Source organism: Acinonyx jubatus, chromosome B4 (assembly GCF_027475565.1).
Source record: "Acinonyx jubatus isolate Ajub_Pintada_27869175 chromosome B4, VMU_Ajub_asm_v1.0, whole genome shotgun sequence".
Taxonomy (NCBI): domain Eukaryota; kingdom Metazoa; phylum Chordata; class Mammalia; order Carnivora; family Felidae; genus Acinonyx; species Acinonyx jubatus.
The window spans coordinates 113,622,335-113,644,135 of record NC_069387.1 but is presented as its reverse complement, the minus strand read 5'-3'; the positions used below and the strand labels follow the sequence as shown (position 1 = coordinate 113,644,135).

General features: G+C 40.5%; 1 protein-coding gene and 1 pseudogene across 1 annotated transcript in view; one reads left to right on the top strand and one right to left on the bottom strand.

Annotated features, from left to right (window-relative positions):
* The window catches only part of CEP83 (centrosomal protein 83), a 215,810-nt gene that overhangs the window by 71,143 nt on the left and 122,866 nt on the right, over positions 1-21,801 (top strand). The gene's annotated exons all lie outside the window — the stretch shown is intronic.
* Positions 17,239-19,772, bottom strand: LOC106973401 (nuclear prelamin A recognition factor-like; annotated as a pseudogene).

The following is a 21,801-nucleotide window of genomic DNA, read 5'->3' as shown; positions in this document are numbered from 1 at the left end:
AGGGGTGGGGGTATTTTAGTGGTCTTTCCAGCTAACTGTGGATATATGTACTACACCAGAACTCCATAGGAAGTAGTTTTTAAAGGTTAGTTGCAGTGTGGAATCTGAAACCATACGCTATTCTGTTACATTAAAATCAGTTGGTCTACCTTGCTCTTTGAATGGTTCTGTCACCCATATGTGATTTTGCAACATGCACTGTTCATTTGGAAAATACTGGTTCACCGAGTTATACAGATTCTCCAAATGTTAACACATTTCATTATATAATACCCCCCAAATCACATTCATTAATATCACTACCAATTTTCCTGCAAAAATCTTTAAGTATTGGTATGTATTCAAACTCGTTATGGTAGATACAAGTTTTCCAAATTTCAGTTTTTGCTTGAAACCTAGAATTTGTCATTGGCATCTGATATCGTCACTTGTTTTCCTTGAAGCGACTGGCTCACTTTATTTTTGAGAAAACGTCTCCTAAATACCCAAGTCTAAATAGCCACTGTGTCAGCATTCTTTCAAGTAAAAATGGTATTCTATAAAAAAAAGTGACAAGTTTAGCAATTCATTTGCACAAGTGCTTTTCCTTGAGACAACCGTTGTGCTTAGGGTATGGGGTAGAGTGCTTTGTGTTCTCCAAGTGAAGTCTCTGGGCCAGCAGCACCAGCCCCTGCCCCGGGAAGAGGTTCAAAAATACAAACGATTGGGCCCCACTCTTGACCTGCAACCCTCCAGATGGTTCTGATTCCCTCTCAAGTTCGAGAACCACTGCTTCAGTCTTAGAGCAGTGGTTCTTAGTCTTGCTCTCGTATTAGAATCCCTTGGGTAGCGTAAACTCTGCAATGCCGAGTTACCCAAGATCATTAAGTCAGAATCTCCGAGGGTGGGATCTGGACTATCAGTATTTTCTCAAGTCCCCCTGACGAGCCCAAAGTGCAGCCACTGCCTTAGGTTGTCTTTCTCAAAAGAATCTCAGCTGCATTCTTGTTTGTGCTGGACAGCCATTTAGTGAAAATGGAGCTCTCGGACAAGTTCCTGGAGTGCTAATCACTAGCCTACTGCTGGTTGGAGAAAAATCAATTGTGCTTTCCCAGATGCATTTTCCCATCTTGGATAGTCAGGAAATCCCAAATGGTGAAAAGGAACACATCCTGGGAGGACTCAGGTATACCTCAGATTAGTTAAGCCTCTTTATTAGGAAAATGAAATCCTGGCGGGTCTGAGTCTCTGCTTTGGTTACCACTGAAGCCCCCCTCTTTCAGCCACCAGGGCTCGCTTTTCTCCACAGCCTTCATTTTTCCACAGACTGCTTTAGACTTAGCAGTTTTCACCCTTATTGGACTCAGCGTTTCCATTTTATAAGAAACGTTTGTAACTCATCTTTACCATCCTCAAGGAGAACACATATAGAATGCAACCTACCTGTATATCATATGTATATACATATATAATGCCCTAACTGTATTATAAAGGATAAATAAAATGAGGTTATTTTATAGTAAAAATTCATACTGCAATATGTAGATTCTTGGGAAAAATTGGCAGACATAATGAAGATGTCAGGTGTTGGCATATGGATTTTATAGAAAAAAGTTTATTATGGAGAATGTTAAACATATGCTAAAGTAGGGGGAATAGTATTGTGATATTGCAATCCACACACATGCGTACACATATACACAGATATTTGGTTTCTGGCGTAGAGTTTTTAAAATCCTTGGAATTTTTGAAGGGAGGAGAGCAGTAAAGGTGACTTTTGTTAATATTAATGAGGTGACTGTGGCAAAGCACCTGAGGATGGTGGCTGGTCACCAGAGGAACTAATGTGATTAGAGAGTCGGAACTTTCAGTCCCTCTGGGGAGGAGAGAGATGCTGGAGGGTGAATCAGTTGCCAATGGCCAGTGATTTAATCAGTCCTGTCTATGTAATACAGCCTCCATAAAAAGGGCAGGGTTTGGAGAGCTTCTGTCTTGGTTGAAGAGTTGAACACGTGGAGATGTGGGGAGAATGGTGCACCTGGAGAGGGCAAGGAAGCCCTGTGCCCCTTCCCCATACTTTGCCCTGTGTATCTCTTCCATCTGGTGATTCCTGAGTTATGTCCTTTTTTTTTTAATAAGCCAGTAATCTAGCAAGTAAAAAGTTTCTCTCAGAGGCGCCTGGATGGCTCAGTCAGTTAAGTGTCCAACTCTTGGTTTCAGCTCAGGTCATGATCTCATGGTTCATGAGTTCGAGCCCCGTGTTGAGTTGTGTTTGACAAAGCCTACTTGGGATTCTTTCTCTTTCTCTCTCTCTCTCTCTCTCTCTCTCTCTCTCTCTCTCTCACTCTCTCGCTCTCTTTCCTTCCCCTGCTTGCATGTTCTCTCAAAAAAATAAAAAATAAGAATAAAAAAAGTTTCTCTGAGTTTTGTGAGCCGCTCTAGCAAATTAATTCATCAAACCCAAGGAGGGGGTCCTGGGAACCTCCAGTCTATAGCCTGTCAGCCAGAAGCACAGGTGATAACCTAGGCTTGTGATTGGCATCTAAAGGGGATCGAGTAGGGGACTCAGTCTTGTGGGACTGACCCCTGAACTCGTGGAATCTGATGCTGTCTCCAGGTAGATAGTGTCAGAATTGAGTTGAACTGTAGGTCATTCAGCTGGTACCTGGAGAATTGCTTGGTGGTGTGGGAAGCCCACCCTTCCCCACCATACACGTATTGGAATTGGGTTCAGAATCATATTAAGTACAATGAACTATGTGCTTAGAGTACCTGGCTGGCTCAGTTGGTAGAACATATGACCCTTGATCTCTGGGTCACGGGCTCAAGTCCCACAATGGGTATAGACTTTACCCATTACAAAAAAAAAAAAGGAACTGAACGTTTAATACCCAGGTTTATCAGTGATCACTTATCAATAACCAATCTTTTTCATCCTTACCAATGAAATGTGACCCCTGGACCAGCAGCATCAGCATCACCTGGGAGATTGTTAGGAATGCAAATTCAGTGGACTCACCCCAGACTGCTGGATCAGAATCTCTGAGGTAGGGCCCAGGAATCTGTGTTTTAACAATCTCTCCAGTTGATTTGTAGGTCTGCTAAAGTTTGAGAATTATTGGGCTGTATCATATCCCCACCTTTTCAGATTTGTTTTATTAAAAATTTTTTTTTTATTATTAATGCCCATTTTATTTTTGAGAGAGAGAGAGAGCACGAACTGGGGAGGAGCAGAGAGAGAGGGAGACACAGAATCTGCAGCAGGCTCCAGGCTCTGAGCTGTCAGCACAGAGCCCGACGCTGGGCTCGAACTCATGGAGTATAAGATCATGACCTGAGCCAAAGTCAGACGCTTAACCAAATGAGCCACCCAGGGCCCCCCCCCTTTTCAGATTATTTTAAGGCAAATCCCAGATAGTACCCAGATGTATTGTTTCATTCATAATTATTTTAACTTAAAAAAAATATAATCAGGGGCGCCTGGGTGGCGCAGTCGGTTAAGCGTCCGACTTCAGCCAGGTCACGATCTCGCGGTCCGTGAGTTCGAGCCCCGCGTCAGGCTCTGGGCTGATGGCTCAGAGCCTGGAGCCTGTTTCCGATTCTGTGTCTCCCTCTCTCTCTGCCCCTCCCCCGTTCATGCTCTGTCTCTCTCTGTCCCAAAAATAAATAAACGTTGAAAAAAAAAATTAAAAAAAAAAACCATAATCACATACCACTATATCACTTAACAAAAGTTTAACTATAATTCCTGACTATAATATATTCAGAGTTTAAAATGTTCTCAGATTTGCATGGTTTTTTTTTTTTTACGATGGATTTGTTTGTCTGAATCAGTTTAAACATTGCATTACGTTGATATAGCTCTTAAATCTCTCAGTCTGTAATGATTCTGCTCTTTTTTTGTTTCCTACCATTTATTTGTTGAAGAAACTGGGTCATTTGTCACATAATTTCTTACAGTCAGAATTTTGCTGATTGTGTCGCTCTGTTGTCATTTTGTCATGTTCCTTTTATCTCTGTAATAGTTACTATAATCTGGCTGTTAGATCTAGAGGCTTGAGGATATTCAGGTTTGATTTTGGGGGGGGGAATATTTCACAGGTAATGTCGTGCCCTTTTCATTGCGTCGTAGCAGAAAACACATCAATATCTGGCTGTTTCTCTTTTTCTGATATAAAGGTTGATTTGTGGGTTCAAGTGTTGACAGCATACTTTGTCCTCTGCGAGTTTCCTATCAGCCTTTTACCAATGGTCTTAGCAGACACTAATAATCATTACGTTGGTCCGTTATTTCATGAAGAGATGCAAAATGGTGATATCCTAAGTTTTATAACTTTTTTTCTGCATTTATTATTTGAAATCTAAAGAAATGCAACTCTTGACCTCAGGGTTGTGAGTTTGAGCCCCACGGTTGGGTGTAGAGATTACTTAAAAATAAAATCTTAAAAAAATTTCTTCACATATCCATATAGGAAATACAATTTGCAAGGAAAAGCAATGTAAATGCTCACTTGAATTCCTTTGACTTTATAAATTAGTCTCCAAATAAATTTACACTACAAATTTTTACTTTTGAGTGTCATTATGCGCTCGTGGATTTTAATGTATTTGATATTTTTAATTCACTTCAGTCATTATTCCTTATGATGCTTAAGTGGGCTCATTTTTGGTCAGATGGAGCCTCTTCAAGTTGGCTCCTGAGTTCTTCCAACCCAACTTGAACAGCCTTTGCTGACTTCCTTGCTTTTGGGTATGAAAAGATACTTCAGGCTCGTCTTATATTTCCCACCCCAACCCTAGAGTCAACTATTTCTTAAAGGAGACATGGTTCTATAGGGAAGAATTTTCCTCCAGTCCTAGGCTTATCGACTGAGGCCCTGCAAATTTACACAAAAGATAGCTTAGCAAGAGGAAGACAAACAAGCTTATTAAAACATGCCATCATACATCCATCCTTGCGGAAGTACTCAGCGATGAGTAACTCAAAAGGACTGGCTAGAATTTGTAGCATCTTAGAAAAGAACAATAATGTGTAGAGAAGTGACAAGACAAAGGAAAAGGACTTTGGGCTTCTAAGGGTGGCAAATTGTGGGAAGGTCCTTATGTGGAAACTAATGGTAGATAAGGGCTAGTTTTAGCAGAGGTTATTCCATATGATACTTCTGGTGCCTTCTTCGGGATGGTAAGGGTCTAGAGTTGTCTCTGGTGACTGATGCCTTTCCTGGTATATGGGGTGGGAGAGAAGAAGGGGAGGGAACACTTTTACAAGTTTTTGTCCTGCTTTTAGGCAAATAGGGAAAGGGCAGAGAGCTTGTCTTATATTTCCTTTTTCTCCTTTTTCTCATCTTCAGCTAAAAATTATCTTTTTTAAAGTTTATTTTGAGACAGAGAGAGTGTGAGTGAGCACAAGCAGGGGAGGGGCAGAGAGAGAGGGAGAGAGAGAATCCCAAGCAGGCTGTGCACTGTTAGTGTGGAGCGTGAGGCAGGGCTTGAACTCGCGAACTGTGAGATCATGACTTGAGCCCAAATCGACTGAGCTGCCCAGTCGCCCCCATCCTTACTCTTAAATGGCATATTTTAGGGTGGCATAATCTGCTATTCTTCAGTTCCTTTTACAGGGAAATAAGTTTTTAAATCATAACCTGGGTAGGAGGACTCATTGCAATGATTGGTTTTCTTAGGCTTTTTTGTCAGTGGAAAGAGCTAGGAAATACGTATTTTAAAAGTGAAAATTATATCTTAAGAACATACTAATGCTTCTAATTTAAGTGTGAGATTACAGTGAGATTACAGAAATTTTACTTCTTTGATTTTATATTTGTATATCGTTCCTCTACCACCAAAATTCATAGTTCTTTAATCATACTAACGATCACTTACTTGCTTTATCTGTATGTATGCATAGAACTATTTTCCAAACAATAGTATCAGTATTAATAAAAATATAACTGAAGAAAGTTTAGGATTTTATTTTTTGTCCTTCCTTTCTTACATGAAAGGAACACACTACATACCACTGGTCTCTACCTTGCTTTTTTTTTTTTCAACTTAACATGTCCTAGGATCATTCTGTAACAACGTATAGAGTCATTACCTTTTACAGCTGCATAATACTCCACTGTGTGGCTTTATTACAATGTATTTAAACCAATCCACCACTGGTGACCATTTGGATTGAAAGAAGTCTCATACCATAAACAAATATTACTGTAATGAATATCCTTGCATTTTCATAATTCGATATTTTTGTCATGTTTTATTTGGGATTGATTCCTAGAAGTATGATTCTGGGTCAAAGGTAAAAGTGAACTTTTAATTTTGCTAGATATTGCCAAATTCTGCCTACAGAAGTTATACTGTTTTGTATTCCCACCAACAATGGGAATGTGGAGAATTCCACATGCTTAAAATAAGTGATTTTGGATTTTAGAGAAAACAGTACTCAAGGGAATATTGATAGCAATTTTATTTATATTTACATTTTGAAATAAGGGCGAAGAAAGCATATTCATATATATACATGAGATATATACACAAATTCAGATACAGTCATATAGTATTGGTGATTCAAATATCAGTGTTGCTGTTGATGATGTAATTTTTCAAAACGGCGAAACAACTGGTAAAGGTCAAACAAAACAAACTACAGTTTTCTCCCAGTGTGGGGACATCCTTGCCTGTGTGACATTCTGGGGATTTGAAAGACATGGGGAGAGCAATGCTTAGAAAGCAGTGGAGTTGGCCAGTTATTCCTAAGTCACACTGATACCGTGCAGAGAGAGAATGAGAAACTGAGGGCTGTTTACAAACAGCTAAAGCCTACGAGAGCAAGAAGACCTCTCTTGGAACTTAGAAGAAACTGGACAAGATGGTCACCTTACCTTAGGGTCAAAATAGGTAAGCAGCTAATAAGGGTGCAGCTTAACATCTATAATCAGCAGCAGGCAAGAATGAAAGGGCAGTTATCTCAATAAAAAGTCAGGGTATGTTGCTCGGTTCCTGAATTTGAGCCAATTTTCAGATTTGGAGTCCACTTAATAAGTGGCTACGAGAAGGACTCTACAACACTGTGGAAAGTATATATTGTAATGATTTTTCATCACTCCCCAAAGGGACCCATGGCACTTACTTGAGGAGGGCACTTACCATGGGGGAAGGGGAATGTCAGTCATTGCAAGGAGCTTTGGACCTCGTTGCTGAGAGAAGTAGGATAAGTGGAGATCCAAAGTGTCACCACCACACCATGGATTCACGTGAGGAAGGCCAACTGGAAGCCTTTGAAATTGTTCCCCACGCCAACTAACATAATCAAAAATGAGACTGTGTCCCAGGGTTGATGGTGGTGATCAGTGCCACTGTGCACTAATAGGTGAATGTAGAATACCACAGCAAATTTAACCAAGTAGTAGTTCCAATTCAAGCTGTGTTGGACATGCTGTCATTGGTAGGGTACATTAAGAAAACCTCAGGTACATGGTTATGTGGCCACTGATTTGGTGAATGCATTCTTTTATATTCCAGTCAGAAATATGGCTGAGAAGCAATTCACATTCATGTGGAAGAGATCATATTTATTTCCAGTTTTGTCCAAGGACTATGTTGATTCCTCTACCCTCTATTGTAATACAGTCTGAAGAGATCTGGACTGTCTGGATACCCTGTAGACCATTACAGATACGTTATGCCAATAATATACTGGTTAAGTAGGAAGAGCAAGAGTTGGCTTGTAGGCTAGAGGACTTGGTAAGACACATGCGTCCAGAGGGTGGGAGATAAACCCTAAGAAGAGTCAGTAATGTTTTTTAGAGGTCCAACAGTCAGTGGCATGTGGAGGCATCCCCTCCAGAGTAAAAGACAAATTTCTATATCTTGCATCTCGTACTGTAATGAAGCACAATGCCTGGTGGGCCTCTTTGGGTTCCAAAAGCACAAATTCCACACCTCGGAATACCACTCTGGCTCATATCCTGGGTGACATGGAAGGTTGCCAGTTCTAAGTGAAGCCTACACCAGCAATGGGCTCTGCAGCAGTGTGGAATTTAAAGCAAGTCCCAGTAGGAGATCACAAGATAGTCCTCTGGGATTTTGGAGCAAGGCCAGGCCATCTGTAGCAGAAGATTTTACTCCTCTCAAGAAACAGCCACTGGCTTGGTATTGGGCCCCAGTGGAGGCAGAAAGCTTGACTGTGAGGCACCAAGTCCAGAAGTACCACCATGAGCTGAATTCTGTCAGATAAGCCCAATCATAAAGTTGATGGGCCCAACAGCAGTTCATCATAACATGGAAATGATGCATTCGAAATCACATCCCAAGGCATGAGTTAACGGCATAAGCTAGTAGTCCAGCCCCCGTATCACCCACTATACCAGCACCCCTCCCTCAGGCTGTATGGCCAGCTAAGGGAGAAGAAAAAAGCTCAAGCTTGATTATGAATGCGTTGGCTTGATATGTGGGTAGAAACTAAAAAATGGATGGCAGCACATCACAGCCATATTCAGTGGTGTCCCTAAAAGACAGCGGAGAGAGAAAATCTTCCTAGTGGGCAGAGCTTCAAGCAGTATAGCTGGCCATCCACTTTGTATGAGAGAAGTACCTGTGATGAGAATTTTTATGGTTGCCTGGGCAGTGGCAGTGGCCTGGTCAGCTGGTCAGGACTTTGAAAGAAAAGACGGGGAGACTGGAGACAAGGAGTTCTGGAGTAGAGGCATGTGGACAGGACAGACAGAATAGTGTGGTCGCAAAGGGTGAAGCTTTCTGCATCCCATGTTTATTCCAACCGGAAAGAATCAACCTTGAAAAAGGTGTGGAACAACCAAGTAGATACAAAGGTTCTACTAGTCGATGTTAGCCACACTTTGTCACGGTCTACCCCAAAACTGGCACAACGGACACACGAGTGGAATGGCAATGTTTGCAGAGATAGAGGCTACACATGAATCCAACAGTGTGAATTCCCACTTACCGAGGCCAACCTAGCTGCTTCTCTCTCTGGAGGTCTAACTTGCCAGCAACAGAGACCAACACTAAGCTCCTGATATGGCATTTTACTTGATATAAACAAGCCATTTGGTGGCAAGTCAACAACACTGAGCCCTTTCCATTTTGGAGTGACCAGTAGTTCATCCTCACAGAGACAAACACCTATCTGGGTATGGGTTTGCCTATTTTGCCTACAGAGCCTCAGCCCGTACTACTCTCTAGGAGCTTACAGAAGGCCCTGTCCACTGGCACGGGATCTAACTCAACATAGCATCCAAACGGGGGAACCACTTCACAGGAAAGGTGATGTGGGTTTGAAGTTCATGACCAAGGCATCTATCTACTGGTTGTACCACCTACTGCACTACCCAGAAGCAGACAGCCTGATAAGAGCACTAGACAACCTACTGAAGGCACAGCTGCAGTGCCAGTTTAGAGGCAACAGTCCACAAGGATTGAGTGCCATCCTTCAGGATGCAGTATATACACTATATCAGAGACCTCTGATTGGCAATGCCCCTAATAGGAAGAAAATATGGGTCCAGGAAAAAGATGGAGGGAGCAGAAGTGGCCCCACTTAGCATCTCAATGAGTCATTGAGAGACTGTGCTTCCTGTTCCCACAACTCTGGTCCCCCAAAATGACTGCATTTTTTTTTTTTTGTCAGAGAACACAACAAGAGTCCCACTGACCTGTAAACTATGGCTACTGTTCGGGCACTTTGGACTTTTTGTGTCCAGCCACCAGCAGGCAAGAAGAGGAGTCCCCATCTTGGCAAGAGTAAATGACCTAGATCAACAGGAAGAGGAAGGGCTGCTTTCACATAATGGACAGGGAAAAATACATGTGGACCCTAGGTGATTCACTTGAAGGTCTCCTGATACATACTTAGAACTATGGAAGGACATGTGCAGGAATCCCTGCCTGAGAAGGGTATAATTACCAACACATTCTCATAAGAAATAAGGATTTGAGTCACACCCAGGTAAGCCACTAAGACCTGCAGAGGTGACAGGCAAAGGAGAGTAGGATGTGGAATGGGTAGTGGAGGAGGAGAATGAGGAGTAGTCGCGGCCCTGAGACTGACTGAGTGATGGGGGTGTAGTTTGTCCCAGTAATCTCCTTCTTCTAAGCTTTAGGCCAGGAACAGAATCTGGAGAAATCGTAGAAGAGCTGCTCCCAGAACATGAGTGGAGAAATGTGTCAGTGTGGTATAAGGGGTCTTTTATGGTGGCCATATGATGCACGGCTCAGATCTTCAAGAGAGAACCTGCTGGAAAGACGGGAAAGGAAAAACAGAAGTGAAGAAATCATGAAGAGGATAAGAAATAAGAGATGCAAAGTCTTTTAAAGCTACAGAAATATCAGGAAACGATACCTATGAAGAAGATGAAGCAGATGATGAAGATGAAGGAACCAAAAAGGAATCCTTTGACAAAATGCCTCCAGCAGCGATTAAAAATGACATTAGTTTACCTCTAAAAGTCAAGATACAAATTAAGAATTATGCCAAGACATTTCCTCCCAAGCTGGCCTATTCAGAAGCACCTGCTGGTCAAATAGAGAAACTAGTAAAGCACTTGTTAATGTTGACATGAAGATTTCATATCATCTGCAAAGGTTTGCAGACCGTCAACTAAAAAAATGGTTAGCTGTAATGCTAAAACTATGAACGCGAATGAGGTTGACAGTGAGGTGGGACCCTCAAAAAGTCTGAACAAGAACCACAGGGGTGGATCTGTGATAAGGTTATTGATACTGGAAGCCAGACGGTGCCACCTCTTTTAAATTTTGAGGCTATCCCTCTTGACAATCATAAGCAAAACTTAAAAGATGCCACGTAGTTTTCCCAAAGTTCCCAAATGTCTTTTGAGGTCAAAAGAAAAAGCAAACCCCTTGTAACTCAGAAATGTGAATACTCATGTAGCCCAGGAAGTTAATTCATCTTATTTTCTATGCTGGATCTCTAATCTCAAGCCTTGTCTCCCCAGATTTATTCTGCATCCAACTTTAACCTAGAAAAGAAAAAGAAAGAAGAAAGGAAAAGCATCAAAATAATCACCTTGGCATGTTTCAAATGATGTTCTTGTTTATATCACCTTGTTCTCTTGCTTTACAGGCAAAGGTTTCTGGGTAAAGTGTCATTTGGTTTTCCTTGAAAAAGAGGGACACTTGGGTGGCTCAGACGGTTGAGCATCTGACTCTCGATTTCAGCTCACGTCATGATCCCAAGGTTGTGGGACTGAGCTCCTTGTCAGGCTTCACGCTGCGTGTGGAGCCTGCTTGAGATTCTTTCTCTCCCTCGGTCTCTCTCCCATGCTCATGCTCTATCTCTAAAATAAAAGAGAGAGAGAGAGAGCAAGAGTGAGAGAGCGAGAGTGCCTGCAGTGAGGCGTGTGGTTAGCTGACAGTCTTTTAGTGCCATACTTTGGGAATTCTCCACAACATTTACGCTACAGCCTTACCTCCCTTGATTTCTGCCCACTGATGGTATTAGTGGGAGGCCATGCCTGCCCAGATTGGGACGTCAACTGGGGATCTGTTTTTGCTCTTAGGCTCCCGATTTGCCTGGCTAAGACTTTCTCAGAGCCATATGGCAGCCCGAGGCTCTTCCTACCTAACCTTGCTTCCTTCTCTCTCTCCTTTCATGTGTAGCAGGGCTGCGTCAGTCTGAAGGCACTCCTGGCCTACGTCTTCCCCTCTCCTTTATTCTTAACAGCGATTCTCCCCAATAAATCTCTTGCACATCTAATTCTGTCCTGGTGTCCTCTTTTCCGAGGACCTGAACTGCCCAAAGTCCCATGTACTGCAGGATGTTTAGCATCCCTGGCCTCCCCCACAAATGCTGGTAGCACTGCCACCTTAATCTTGAGGCAACTAGTGACATCTCCACAGATTGCCAAAATGCTTTCTGAACCGCTCAAAGCATGACCATCAGGATCACAGAATCTTAGAGCTAGAAGAGCTCTTACAGATGAAAAAGAAACAGAAAAGTTTAATGACCTCTGTTTCTTTTCTCCCTCTCCTACAGTGCCTTTACCTTCTTTTCATTCTCGAATTCTTGCACCTCAACTGAAACTGACAAACTTGAATAATGGGTTACAAGTACCAGAGAGGCTATATAGCATCAGAAGTTAGTGAAAAATTTAGGAAGTGATCAGTATCTGAAACTGAAACTAGGAAAGAAAAATCAGTTATGATATATGAAATTAGCTGTATTAAGTAACCCACCCTTGGAATCGGCTGCAAATGCACTGCTTTTGTGATTAGAATGCTTTCCAAGTTTCCATCAAGTCACAAGGAAGACAGTCTTGGAATGTGGAGGTACTGTGCAGTAATCAGTAGTAGGTAGCACGGTCTAAAAATGATCCAAGAATAGTAGTTCAGTCAACGGATAAATTTGTAGCAGAGGTCATTTTTCACTTTTAACCCAATTCACCTTATTTATTGATTCCCTACTATGTCCCAAGAATTATATCAAGCACAAGAGTATACAGTGGTAAACCAAACATTGTCCTTCCCTTAAACGAGCTTATTATATGGAGCATGAATTCTTGATGGGCAAAAAACCTGAGATATTAGAATTGTTTGTGGCCCTCCAAAGAGCCATAGCGTATAAACAGATGTACAGGATCTCTGTGGCTTAAGATCTCATAGGGAGCAGGGGAGCAATTAGGAAAAGAATATCTTGTCTCCTTCAGGAGTCAAAAAGGAAACTAAGGTTGAGAAACCTGACCTTAAGGAAAAAGGGAAAATATGAAGGGGATGAAAGAGAACAAGAAGGAAAAGTAGAATGGTGAAATAGGAAAGGAGAGAAGAGAGGAGAAAAGGAGAAGGTATGTGAGATTTTAAGAAGACAAAAATAGTTTTGTCTACCACTGAGCCATATGACATATAACTTTTTTCCCTTGACATTCTGAAATACAAGCTTATTCCTCTACATTATTTCTGGCTCTGGCAACAAAGTATTAAATGTAAAAAGCAATACTGGAATGCCTGCTTTTTATTCAAAGAATCCCCATATCCTAGAGCATTCTTTTCTTGCTCAAATTTTCCAAATGTTCTCACTTTTTTTTTTTCATTTAAATTTAAACTTGTGAAACAATTTCCTATTAGGTTTCTAAGGACCTCATTGTTCCACTTACTTGGAATGTGAACTTTGTTAGCTCCACAATATCAAAGCCTTCAGTTTTATAGCAATTATTTCTTTCATTTACCTGCCATAGTAGACAAATCTATTTGTTGTTTGATAGCTTATCAAGCTTTTCTGCAGTTTGGATTTATCCCTCAGGATCCTATATCTGCGTTTGTTCTGAGTATGGGTGCACCTAGCAACTTTCTCATTACTAGTTGGATTTCCAATACTATGTTGAATAAAAGTGCTGAGAGTGGGCATCTTTGTTTTGTTTCTGATCTTAGAAGAAGATCTTTCAGCTTTTCACTGTTGTGTATGATGTTAACTGTGAGCTTGTCATATATTGCCTTTATTATGTTCGGGTTCATTCCTTCTATACCCACTTTGTTGAGATATTATTAGCTACAGTGAGTTATTATTCATAACTTAATTTTTATTAACTTGTAGGAGTTTTTATATTTTTGATACAAGTCCTTTGCTAGATACATGGTGGTGCATATTTCCCAGCCTTTGGTGTAATGCTGTCTTTGAAGAACGGACATTTAAATTTTGATGGAAGTCCAACTTGTCAAATTTTTCTTTTATGATTAGTGCCTTTTGTACCCCATGCAGGAAATATATACCTACTCCAGAGTTATAATTATGTTTTCTTCTAGACGTTTTATGGGTCTGGGTTTTATATTAGGCCTTTGAACCATCTTTAATTAATTTTTGTATATGGAGTTAAATAGGGCCTAAGTTCTTTTTTAAAAAAAGCGAATAGATATACAATTGTTTTAGCAGTATTTTTTAAGACAACAGCAACAACTTTCACATTTAATTGCTTTAGTGCCTTAGTAAAAAATGAAATGACTGCATATGTGGCATTCTATTTGTAGACTTGAATCTGTTTATTTACTAGCCTATCCTTATGCAGTAACACACTATCTTGCTTACTGTAACTTTATAGAAATCTTGTAATCAGGTAATAAGTCTTACAACATTGTCCTTTTTACATATTGTTTGGCTATTCTAGGTCCTTCAGATTTTAAGATAAATTTTTTTTAAGTTTATTTTTTAGAGAGAGTGTGTGAGGGTGAGTGCGGGAGGGGCAGAGATAGAGAGGGAGAGAGAGAGAATCCCAAGCAGGCTCCCCACTGCCAGCATGGAGCCCAGTGTGGGGCTCGAACTCCTGAATGGTGAGATCATGACCTGAGCTAAAATTAAGAGTTGGATGCTTAACCAACTGAGCCACCCAGGCACCCCTAAGATAAATTTTAAAATTACTTTGTCTAGGGGCGCCTGGGTGGCTCAGTCAGTTGGGTGTCCGACTTTAGCTCAGGTCATGATCTCACAGTCCATGAGTTCAAGCCCTGCATCGGGCTTTGTGCTGACAGCTCGGAGCCTGGAGCCTGCTTCAGATTCTGTGTCTCCCTCTGTCTCTGCCCCTCCCCTGCTCATGCTCTGTCTCAAAAATAAATAAAAACGTTTAAAAATTTTTTAAAAAATAAAATTACTTTGTCTATGCCTAAAAAAATGCTCCCCCCCAAAAAACAAACAAACAAAAAACCCCCCACAAAATCCAAAAAGAGCCTGCTGGAATTCTGATAGGGATTGGATTGAATGTACAAATCAGTTTAGGAAGAGTGAAGAGCTTAATGATAGAGTCTTCCTATCTATAAATATGACATTTTTCTCCATTTCTTTTAAAATTTCCCTCCACTATGTTTTGTGGTTCTCAGTACAGAGGTCTTGCACATTTTTTGTCATGTTTATTCCTAGGTTTCTAATATTTTTGGATACATTATAAATGGTATTGCTTTCAATTTCATTTGTCAATTGTTTGTTGCTGGTATATGGAAGTAGGATTGATTTTTGTATATTGACCCTGTATCCTATGACTTGCTAAATTATTAGTTCTAGTAGCTCTTTTGTATATTCCATAGGCTTTTCTGTGTATACAATCATGTTGTCTGTGACTACAGTTTTACTTCTTTCCAATTTTTTTATTGATATAATCCACATGCCATAAAATCCATTCAAGTGTATAATTCAATGGTATTGCAAAGCTGTGCAACTTCATCACTATCTAATTTCAAAATATTTTCATCACTCCAAATATAAACCTTGTTTTCACTAACAGTTACTTCCCCCCTTGTCTCCATTCCAAGCCCCTGTCTACTACTAATCTATTTTCTTACTCCCTATGGATTTGCTTATTCCGGACATTTCATATAAATGGAATCATACAATATGTAGCTTCCACTTAGCATATAACGTGTTCAAGGTTCATTCAGGTGGTAGCTTGAATCAGTACTCCATTTCTATGGCTGAGTAATATTCCATTGCATAGATATACTACATTTTGTTTATTCATTCATCAGCTAATGGGTTTTTGGTTGTTTCTACCTTTTGATTATTATGAATAGTGTTGCTATGAATATTTGTATACAAATTTTTGTATGGCTGTGTTTCAAATTCACTAGGAGTGGAATTGCTAGGTCACATGGTGACTCTATGTTTTAATCTCTGGAGGAACTGCCAACCTATTCCCAAAGCACCATTTTACATTCCCACCACTAGGGTATGAGGGTTCCTATTTCTCCACATTTTCACGAATGCTTGTTATTGTCCATCTTTTTTTATTATTGCCATCCTAGTGGGTGTAAAATGGTACTCATCATGGTTTTTATATTTCCCTAATGACAAATGATGTTGATCATCTTCTCATGTGCTTATTGGCTATTTGTACATCTTCTTTGGAGAAATCCCTATTCAAATCCTTTGTCCATTTTTATTAGCTTATCTTTTTATTGTTGATTGTAAGAGTTCTTTATATATTTTGAACACAAGCCCTTATCAGATACGATCTTCAAATATTTCCCCCCATTCTGTAGGTTGTCTCTTCACTTTTTTCTTCCATATTCTTCAACTGTATTCTATATCAATTACCATGGAGGATGAAACCTGATTGTGAACAGATTGAAAGAAAAAAATATACAAGTTAAAAAAAAGTTTTTATTTAAGTAATCTCTATAGCCAACATGGGGCTTGAATTCAAAACCCTGAGATGAACAGTCACATACTCTTCCAATGGAGCCAGGCAGGTGCCCCCAAAATATACAATTTCACACAATATCCAGCCATCAACTTGGATAGGTTTATATGATACAGAATATGATGAAGGAAACTGAGCCTGCTAAGGCTTTAGAGCATGGAGGGCTCAGAAAGAACATCATCGCTCAGGTTAACAAAATCCAAGTGCTTTGAAAAACCAACTGCAGGCCATTCTCAGATGTCTTTCATTTCAGGGATGAGTTCTGATGCAGAGTGTTGTGATTCTGTACATTTCTGGCTGCTCACTAGGCCTTTCTCTTTGTGGGTAAACTGTTCTCTCTTCTTTAAGGTTCTCCTGCACAGCCTCCTGCGCAGGCTGCAGGATGAAAGAAAAAAGGTACGGGAGAGGCAGGACCACAGCAGGATCAGGACACATTCTGCTGCTAACCCCACAGGGGAGGGACTAAGATAGCTGTTTTCCTGACCACACAGCCTGGCCTAAGTGGGCAGCCTGTCTCCGGCCTCCACCTTCTATCTGTAGTGTCTGTTAGCCTTGCCAGACTTCCCCTGCCTTAAGGTGAGTTCACCTTAAAGGCTGAATGTAAAAGTGCAAGTCTGGGGCCTAAGCCACCAGCACCCACAGGGCCTCTGAGTTAGAGGTCTGGTCCCAGAAGGAGGCTGCTACTGCACTCTGGAAACCATAGTAGTGAGGAATGTGGACCACTGTTCCAGAAAAGCTGGAAATCCAGATTTATATATAAGCTCTCAATTCCAAAATGTTGCAATTTATTCATGTTTTGGCAAAAAACATTTTCAGGAGTAATGCAAGTAGGTAAAAATAAGAGCAAAGTAGGCAGACTGTGGACTGTGGCCCCACAACAGGCCCCTGCAGCCTGCCTGCCTCCTGTCTTCATTTCCACATCAAATCTCTCCGACACACACGAATCTGAACTTCTGGCGGGGTGGGGGGAGGTCTTAGCTCTTCACAGGACGTTTTTTGGATTTTTTTAAAGCCTAAAAGATAGTAGTGTGTCTTCATTCTTGTTCTTTGGGATATTTTTCAGTTTTTTTTTTTTTTTTTTCTTTAGAGAGAGAGCAAGAGATGAGAGAGAGCCTTAACCAGGCTCCAAGCCCAGCACAGAGCCTGAGCTCATGACTGTGAGATCATGACCTGAGGTGAAACCAAAAAGTCAAACGCATAACCAACTGAGCTACCACAGGTGCCATTTTTCAGTCTTAAGACAAAAGGATACTTCAATTGGGGCAGTCCTTGTTTCATGTTAAAATATTGCACTCGCACACATATTACAAAGATAGCACCAAATCAAACTGCGTGAGGGAGTCACAAACAAATATAGGGTAGAGAATTCTGAAAAACTAACGTAGTAACTGAGAAGCCGAGCAGTTTTCCTTTAGTGTCTCTGATGCCCACACTCAGTTGCTCCTCCCTCCTTGGGCAACTGACGGCCTGCTTCCCACCCTTCTCCGCCTTGACCACTTGATGTCTCAGCTGATGGCAGGGAGCCCTGGCCTTGGCACACAGTGTGCAGGGCTTCCTGGATTCTGGGGGAGTTGGCCCTGTTCAGCCACTCCTGGTACAGCTGCTGCATGTGGGCACTCGTCTGGGGGGCTGCATGGGGATGTCAGCATAGAAGCCTTTCATGTGCCTCGGCAGTGCCTTTTCTGTATGCCCATCCTGGGTCTGGGCTTAGCCTCTGCTGTTTAAACACCCCCTGGTCCATGTGAGCACTTCCACAAAGTGGTATGGGAGCTTGCTCTTCTTAAGTTTGAGAACCATATTCTGGATGTTTTGAAAGCAGCAAAGCATAACAGAACCTCCCCGTTCTTTTCAAGGGTGACCTCCTGGAAGTCTTTGTTCCTCAGGGTGCAGCAGGTGTCCTCCCCATGTTGTCAAACAGCTGCTTGGCTGCGTGTCTGAAGATGCGCACCAGGTACCCATTGGAGCTGGGCCCATCACAGTGCCTCACCTTCTCCTCCTTCAGGCGTCAGTGTCCATGGCAGCATCTTTTCACCAAGGGGTCACTTTGCTCCATCATCTGAACAATTTCACCTGAGGTTAATACTCAGTGAGCACCCTGGGAACCAAGTGAAGCCATAGGAAAATCTTCTTGAAGGGTCTCCGGTTTCTTATCTTTGCAAAGGGCCACAATTATGTGAAAAATCTTGTCTGGGGACAGGTTCTGCCATCTGGCGAAGTAATCCTTCACCAGGGAGCCCATGATCTGTTGAAGAGACTTGGTGGTGCAGAGGTGGGAGGGGTGGTGACAGCAAGTGCTCTGAGTATGGGACCCAGCTGGGATTGGTGGAGGTGAGACTGGGTAATGCCAGCTCTTCCTCACTGTGCTGGTGGTGTTGAGGCAGATTTTTTCTGACTCTCCAGGATGCTGAACTCCATGGCAGTTGTTGTATCAAAGACAGTGCACCCCAAGACTTTTGAGGAAGCCATAGAATCTTCTAGATGTATCAGTCACACTGAGGCAGAATTTAGCAGCGAAATAAAGCAGAGACTGAGGACACATTGACCTTGCCAGCACCTTGTGCTGTGAGGTATCACATTTCTTATTTTCAGAATTCAAAAGAAGTCCTTGGTGTTCTGTTGGGAAACCTGGATCCCTTCTTCCAGTCACACAACTGTCACATACCAGGCAGTTACTCAGAAATATTTTGGCATCAGCCAACTTACAGAATTCTCCCTTCTTCCACGTGCAGTGCTCACACTTCACCTGGAGCAGAGCAGGTGAGGGGCCAGGGCTCGGCCTGAGAGGAACACCAGGAGATGCAGTCTTTTCACTTTCATAGTCTTCTTTGAAGCACAAAAATTTTTAATTTTGATAAAGTACAATTTACCTGTTTCCCCCCTGCCCCCTTTGGTGTTTGTGTTTTTGGTGTCACATCTGAGAAACCATTTCCTAATCCAATGCCATTAAGATTTATGGCTGTTTTTTTTCTGAGTTTTAGTTTTAGCTCTTGCATTTAGATCTTTGATTCGTCTTGACATTTGCATATATATATAGGAGTCCAAGTTCATTCTTTTCCATGTGAATTTCCAGTTTTCCCAAAATCATTTTTTGAAAAGACTCTTCTTTCCCCTATTGAATTGTCTTGGCACCTTTGTCAAAAGTCAATTGACCATAAATGTAAAGGTGTATTTCTGGACTCTGAATTATAGCTCACTGATCTATACATCTACATCTACATATCTATTTTTTTGGCATTAGAGTTATATTGATTACTGTAGTTTTGTTGTAAGTTTTGAAATCAGGAAGCATAACTCTTTCCAATCTTGATGCATTTTGTTATTGTTTTATTACATTGATTAGGACCTTCAACATAACCCTGAATAGAAGTGGTGAGAGCACACATTCTTGTCTTCTGTTACTCCTGACCTTAGGGGAAAAAGATTTAGTGTTTCACTATTACATTTTTCAAAGATGATTGTTATATTGAGAAAGTTCCTTTCTATACTTAACTTGCTGAAGGTTTTTGACATGAATGGATTTTGAATTTTATCAGATGCTTTTTCTGCATCTACTGAGACTATCATTTTGTTTTTCTCTTTCATTCTATTAATGTGGTGAACTACACTAACTTTTCAATGTTTAACCTCACCTTCCTTGGCCATGGCATCTTATCCTTTATACTGCAAGGTTTAATTTGCAATATTTCATTAAGAATTTAAAAATCTAGGGGCGCCTGGGTGGCTCAGTCGGTTAAGCGTCCGACTTCAGCTCAGGTCACGATCTCACAGTCTGTGAGTTCGAGCCCCGCGTCGGGCTCTGGGCTGATGGCTCAGAGGCTGGAGCCTGTTTCCGATTCTGTGTCTCCCTCCCTCTCTCTGGTCCTCCCCCATTCATGCTCTCTGTCTCAAAAATAAATAAAAACGTTTAAAAAAAAAAGAATTTAAAAACCTATATTCACGAGGGGTATTGGTTTGTAATTTTCTTGTAAAATTTCCTGGTCAAGTTTTGATACCAGGATTATATTGGCTTCATAAAATGAGTTTCAAAGTGTTCATTCCTGCTCTGCTGTCTGAAATGTATAGGATTAATACTTTTATCTTCTTTAAAAGTCTGATAAAATTTACTAGAGTAGCCATCTGGCTCTGGAGTTTTCCTTGTAGGAAAGTTTTGATTAGAAATTTCATTTCTTTAATAGATATTGGGCCATTTAGCTTTTCTTTTTCTTCTTGTGTCAGGTTTTTTTTTTTTATTGGTATTTTTCAGGAATTTGTCCATTTCACCTAAGTTGTCAAATTTATTGAAACTATCCCTTTAATATATGTATAATTCATTACCATTATGACTACATTAAACTTAAATTTTCTGCATACAAAATAAAGTAGATGACACATACTGTAAATGTGGCAGAAAAGGGTATACATTGTAGGAACAATCTATGAAAGAAGAGGGAATTACAATTCAGTGTGACAAATACCATGAGAGGTACACAGAGAACACACAGGAAGAATACGCAGGCCTAAAAATTTAGGAAGTCAGAATCATGATGTCCAAGTGATGAGTTATTTAACTTGGGATAAATAAATCTAATCAAATTCACAGACACTTAAAAGCTGAGAATTTAGATCCCAAATATAATCACTTCACATTGGTCATCTACCTATGAGCATCTATAGTCAACTGGATCCCCTTTTACTGGATCTCCTTTTACTGGCATATCCTTAAGTAAAAATAAGTTTGTGTGTGTGTGTGTGTGTGTGTGTGTGTGTGTGTAAAAATGGTAAATACATTATAAAAAATTCAAACAAGATAGAAAAGTCCAAAATACAAAATAGAAACCTCTTGCATTTTGGCCAACATCCTTCCAGATCTTTTTGCATCCTTATATCCACATATATCCACATACATATTCATGTCAAAATGACACTGTTCCTGCTAATTTATATTGTTTTATTACAGGGGGGGAACCTATATGCTATGAACATATTTTCATGTAAATAAAGATTTATATCATTGTTTTTAATGGCTTAATTAATTCCATTGTGCACATGCACTGTAATTTAACTAGAGTCCTAGTGATGGCATTTATGTTGTTTCTCAAACAACTATTACAAAAAAGGGAGTAAGGAACATCTGTATGAATGTTTTTTGTTATTGTCTTTAGAACGAACTGACTAGGAAATGAGATTTCGGGGCAAAGGCTAATGAAATTTTGGTAAATAAGACTGTCCCAATTTCAATTTTAACACCAATAGTACACAATATAGTTAAATGTAACCCCATATCCCTATGTACCCTGATGGACAAAAAGGATCTGTTTGGAATGTTGAACATCTTTTCATTTGTTAATTAGGAGTTTCTTTTTCTTGGTTTAAAAATGTCCTATTGATTTCCTTTGCTAATTTTATTTATTGTGGTATTTTTAAAGTTGATATTCAATGAACTGTTTGTATATTAGGAATATTTTTCCTTTTCCCACATGATACAAATTTATTTTCCATTCGTTAATTGTATATAGACTATTACAATCTTTATGAGTTTAATTTTTACCAATTTTTTTCTGTTATGGTTTCTGGTTCTTTTTTTTAAATTTTTTTTAATGTTTATTTGTTTTTGAGACAGAGAGAGAGAGAGAGAGAGAGAGAGCATGAATGGGGGAGGGGCAGAGAGAGAGGGAGGTATAGAATCGGAAGC